The sequence below is a fragment of the Zootermopsis nevadensis genome, unplaced genomic scaffold (genome assembly GCF_977971745.1).
Source record: "Zootermopsis nevadensis isolate Lab colony 2312 unplaced genomic scaffold, Znev_1.0 Znev_ptg000027l, whole genome shotgun sequence".
NCBI lineage: Eukaryota > Metazoa > Arthropoda > Insecta > Blattodea > Termopsidae > Zootermopsis > Zootermopsis nevadensis.
Window position 1 is genome coordinate 1,601,094 of NW_028259159.1, and position 6,000 is coordinate 1,607,093.

The 6,000-nt window shown below is 37.9% G+C and overlaps 1 long non-coding RNA gene across 1 annotated transcript in view; it reads right to left on the bottom strand.

Moving 5' to 3' along the window:
• LOC110828559 (uncharacterized) overlaps positions 1-5,760 on the bottom strand; it is a 33,244-nt gene extending 27,484 nt beyond the window's left edge. Inside the window, exon 1 of the long non-coding RNA XR_002542713.2 lies at positions 5,648-5,760. This is a non-coding gene — a long non-coding RNA (uncharacterized LOC110828559). The remainder of the gene's footprint in view (positions 1-5,647) is intronic.
• Positions 5,761-6,000: the final 240 nt, after the last annotated feature.

Genomic DNA, 6,000 nt, shown 5'->3' on the forward strand with positions numbered 1-6,000 from the left:
TAAAAGAATTTGTTGGTGAATAAAGACTTCCTCTCACTCCTCACCATTCACGCAATGTTTTAGACAATTTTGACAGGGGTGACCAGTCATTCCTAAGTTCACTGCTACTCTGGGACTACGAGATGATCGTGCATCGCATTTGGAGTTTCCCGAAGTTGATACAAATAGAAACCATACATTTACAGTACATTGAAAGTCGAGCAGGAAACTGCAGTAACAGGCATTAGTGGTTTTACAGATTTCTGTGTCGGTTTCAAAAGAAACTAGCAAACAAAATATATCATTTTTGAAAACATGTTTTCAGGATTTTACAGCCCATACGATGTTCTTGAACCGGATGTTACGACCAATTGTATGAAAATATGTTTAGTTGTTTCAATGATGAAAATTCAAGCCTTAGGCATAAGAAGCAAAACAGTATAACTGGTACCCACCATAACAGTTTTATGACTTAACACATAATATACGGTACAGGTACTTGTTAAAAATAGGGCGGTGTCTGAATATATCTCGAGAACACGTAGCGTTATGGATTGCTGTTTAAACAAGCAAATGTGGCCCTTGTTTGAATACGTTTAGGATTATTCTTCGTACACCATGACGCAATGTATAAACATGTTCCCACAATAATACGAGTTGAAGAATAATATTTATTTCGCATTTTCTGGAAGGACCACAACCTCCAAAAACGTATTCAGTCACTTGGACAAAATGACAATATTTGGAATTTTGTACGTCTTGGTGGAAGAATTATTTTAACACCGTGTTCACTGCATCGTGCTTTCCAGTTACAATTGTTCTCAGACAACTGTGTGTCCACAAGATAGCAGATAAAAGGAGAATTATTATTATATGATTATTGAATTTACTTTGTTTTGTCGTGCTGCATCTGTAATTGGCCGACTGGCTGTTGATGCAGCACTCTAATAAAAAGAATTGAATTGAATACTGAAAACAAAATTTATTCCAAACTTCACGACGATAACAGTAAGCAGCTATCATACTGACACTAATCTGTTTGTAAGATTACAGAAGAAGTAGTTAATCTATAGTATTTCCTTCGGTATTCACTTAAGCGGGCAAGTGTGCTTCAAAGGTTTGTATTAATAGGCCCGCCAGAGAGTACCCCTTGTCACTTGGCAAAGGTTGACGTCAACTACTAAAGACTCTGTATAAATTAGAATATCTTTTCTGGTTCCGATCAAATGCATCTGTCCAGTCATCGTGACAGCGGATATATTACACGAGTGCCTTAATGTTTTTGTTTCAGTATAAATGTTCTGTGATAAATCGAATTTAAGTAATCGGTCTGACGACTTCCGAAGGAGCATTTAATGTGAATGAATAATGTAAAATTGTAGACTGATGAATAAAACAGCGTCGTGGAATACTGAGTCCTGACCGTGTGGCCAAGTATTTAGAGGTCAATAAAATGAATTACAGAAGTGGTTTGGTAGTGTGTTTTTAATGGCGCTGCGGTCACTCCAGAACCTCATATAGCAAAATTTTTATTCAGGTGATCAGCCACGCCATTTTGGAACCAAAGTCTGACAATCTGGAGACCATCTATCCCTCTAACATAAGGGAATCAAATATATCTAAAAAGTTAATAAGCGTGTATTTAGCCTACCGCCTTTGGGAACTAAAGTAAGATTATGAGACCATCATGCTGTCCGTATGCGTTTGAATCAGGTGATATATTTTTACGAAACTTGGTATGAGCCTTATGCCATCCCGTTCTTTTTAATTTCCTGCAGTTGGTAATAATTTAGCAGACGCGGGACTAGTGTTACTCAGGTGGGGGTCCTGAAATTATGAAATTATTAATGAAGCTTTACATCGAACAGAAGAAAGCACTCTTCTTCGACCGTTTTTAAATACACTGAAACTCACACAATTAAATTTGTTATTTGTGATGGCATTCATCTGAATACGATATACATTAAAATTTACCAGTTTTTTATATTTATTACAGTGATGCCGCAGAGAGATCGCGTTATGCATTAAAGATTTCCCAAGCAATAGCTCATTGGTGAACATTTATCTCTTGTAGCAAACCGGTTGTACTTTGCGACCAGCAGGACAAGATGAAAAGATGACAGCAAATAAAGAGATTTTAGACAGAAGTACCCAAGTTTTCCTCCAGAAACTAATGAAACAGTCATCTCTACTGAGAAGCATTCGTAGGTAACTTTACACATAATACATCTGCAGGACTCAGTATGCAGCTGTATTGTGGAAAATGTGCATTTTAAATTCTGATTATATTTAAGTCAGTATTTCGGAGCATGTTTTTACATGTGAAATTAAATACATACATGGGTTTTAAATCGTGCGTCCAGGATATTATTATCTTACTCGACTTCTTAAGTAGGAGATACAGTATTCTGAATAAAACATAGGTCAACTCGTGCACTCTGAAGGTGAGGTCACTGAAGCTATAAAAGATAAAAGTCTTACATTAATTATTATGTAAAACGTAAGCATCAGCTACGGGCAGAGGGAATCTACGAAACAAGTAACTCAGTGTTAATAGCCATCTTTCAGCATGAGCCTGTGTAGGCCTATTAACAGATGGAACACGTCTGGAAAACTAAAATAACAACACCTAGAGTGAAATATTCAAATTTTATATAAGTGGGTAATTAATTATTCGACACATCAGCTAGTAATAAAGATAAAACCGTGGCGCAGCTGTGTACACAACTATTTATATATTTATCAATTTCGCAATATCCAGTTTGCTGTAACATTCTGTTAGATTAAAATCTATGTGATTTTAATTTTAAACAGTTTAGAACAATGCATATTTTCCACTACTGGCGCACATGACGCAAACTTTATGATACCATGAACAGCGTGATTTAAGAATATATCAATAAATCGGTTTCATCGTTTAAAACCTACAGTAAATCAGTTCTATGAACTTGCTTACCTAAGATCTAAGGGTCATATTTTATAAAATTCGATTTTGTTACTACAATTTGATAACGTAAAAGGAAGTGATTTTTAAAGCAACAACTTAAATATAGGTAATAGTAAAATAATTAATTTCTTGTTAGGTGGTTAATGGTATGAAATTAGACAACGTCGCCACCCACCTTAACGACGTGCTTATGTTTCATTTTCAAAATGCCACTTCAAACTGAACTTCCGAAATGATGTCACGACATAGGCTACAAAGCAAAGGATAACCTTGCGCGCAGTTATCAGAGGAAGTTTCCAGGCATAAATGTTTTGTAATTAACTGTAGAGCAGCACAGTCATTCTATATAACCTGATAATAGTTCAACTTGTAAAGAAATATCTGGTCTTTTACAGTTTTGGTCAGCAAATATGATCGTCTTATTTATAACAAATGGATGTTGATGACGTCTTACTGAATTTGTATTTGGAAGGTCAGAGTTCAAGTGCCACACATGTCGACTGTCATATTCTTCTCGAACAAGATTTTCTTATTGGTAGTGCCACTTTTACAGAGTATCCAGTAAATGAAATACATAATTAACTTCTTATAAGAACTCAAGATGTGTACGGGACCAACGTCAGGTGAAGCAGCACTCCTCTCCTCCAAACGCCACCTAATTATTATAATAGGCCATCCGCCATGTTGCATAGAAACATAATAAAAAGTGTTCACGAAACAAATAGGAAAAAATATATTTATATAGGAACAAATAAGACATTACCAAAAAAAAGTTTCGTGTCGAAATATTTACTGTGTCAATTTTCGTGTTAGCTTTTTCTGTTTGTGAAGCGAGGCAACGACAGACGAACCTTTAGTTTGTACCTGTCTGGTCAGCCAGTGAGGTATCGCTTTTTACGATTTCTGTTATTAATTTCTGCTTAAGTTACGCACGTACATTGTGCAGTCTAATAGCTGTCGAGCTGACAAATGTTGCGATAACACTCAGACTTGTGATCACGAGAGGCTAACTAGCCAGTTCTGATCTAGGCCGAATTGCCTCTGCAGGGAAATGTAGAACAAATTTTTCCTTTGAATTCCTTGCTAAATAATTCACCTCATTGGACCCTACCAAACCTGAGTCAGATAAATCCAGTCCACACCCTTAATCCTATTTCTACCCATTTTAATGTTGTCCTCACAGTCTAGGTCTTACAAGTTGCTGTTTCCTTCAAATTTTCCGACCAAAATTATGTATGCATCTCATACCTCCCATGAGTGCTCTAATGTCCTGACCATCTCATCCTTCTTAATTTGAAGCGACTTACATCCATGGCGTACAGTTCGTCTTGAGAAACTAATCGTATGGTCAGCTAGAGAGTAAGTTCCCCAATTTTGTGGAACTCGAAAGTTCATTACCGTACTCACAAGAGTTCGCAACCTGATTAATCTTTACTATTTCAGATAGGAGACGAGAGGACAAAATATTCTGAAACAAATGACAGCAATAATTTCCAGACTTGAATGTCGTTTTTTCTCATCAGAAATAAGGTTGATATTTTGGTTCTGTTGCGCCTTGGGCGGTCGCCATTTTCCCCAAAAGTCGGTTCTGATTACATGAAGGAACTTGGAAATTATTTCTACATTAATTTCGTTTTTTTCATAGCTTATTATAAATAATGGCTATTTATCTTCTATTGTTCTCATTATGGCCAATTATTAGAGCTTCTGGTCTGTTGTAACACGAGACAATGTGACACGTAGCCGAGCGCCTGGCACCTGCATATAAGTAGCCTACACTTGAGGACGTGCGGGTAGCGGCTGTCTCGTTATACAGGCGCCTCCCTGAAAGTCGACCCGGGGGTGGGGGGAAGAAACGTTTCATTTTACACGTCATTAGTGTTTAAAAATGCAATCTTGTGTTTCTCATTCGCGGGATAAAAGTTATCTGCAGTCACAGTCACCAGCACACTTCGTTGCTACAGCAACATGGGCGCCTGATAAAGACGTGATCTTTGGGGGTCGGAGGCATTCATGGTGGAGGGGGAAGGCGTTATAAAATGGAGTAGGAAAGTGTGAAGCGCTAAGCATTTTGATTTTATCCGCCCTAAATAATAAAAGTTTGGTAGTTACGTCCGCATGGAACATTTTACTTCTGCATACATGAAGTAAATTTCCCTTAACGGACGATATTTTGGTTCAAATAGTATTAAGATGGAATTCACATTCCCTTGAGATTTTGTATCGGAAATTAACATATAGACCTAACTGCATTGTGGAATTATATAAATTTCATTTGTTACCGGTTTGCAACTTAAGTGATTTTAAATGGAATTTCATCGGCGATTTTGCATACGTAAGAGTTGAAACGATGACCGTGGGTTGGCGGGAGGATGGGTGGGTGTACTCGTGGCGAAGTAGCCTGTTCTAGAAATACACGCTTACGCCGGGGAAAGGAACTTTGACCTGCGATTGGAAACTCAGAAGCAATTAGACAAATGAATATCTTACGTTGGCACCAAGACAGTAATATCAACAAATACCACTGTACGTAATTTATGGGGACCCTGAAATTAAGAATCGTTAATAGCTTCCACGGACTGACTCCAACCCTCACTATAACAGACAAACCACAAACAGTAGACGGTATTCGTCCACGTTTGAGTTGTATAGACATTGGGGAAAAAAATTGTTTTTTGTTTTCTTTCAAGTTAATCTGGTGTAAAAATGCATGGTACTTACCGGATTGGCCAGGTTTGTTCCCCAACAGCCAGTGTGGCGGCAAGCTACAGCCAGCAAGATCAGCAAGAAAGCTTTAACCACTGAATCCCTGACAACTATTCAACACCGACTGAAAGTACTACGCCAGCACGCGTCTAAACAGCCTTGCAGTCCCCTACCACTAGAGGCCCCACCCCTAACACTCTGCCATCTATACGCAACGACACGAAACTAAGTCCAACATCCTCATTATTTAATTAGGAACGCACTGGTATCTTAAATTAACCTATTGTGAAGAAATTGACAGAATACTGGCTTCATTATTGATTTAAAGCATAGTAAGTACGGCCTGTCTCGTGTTCCGGAAATCCGCA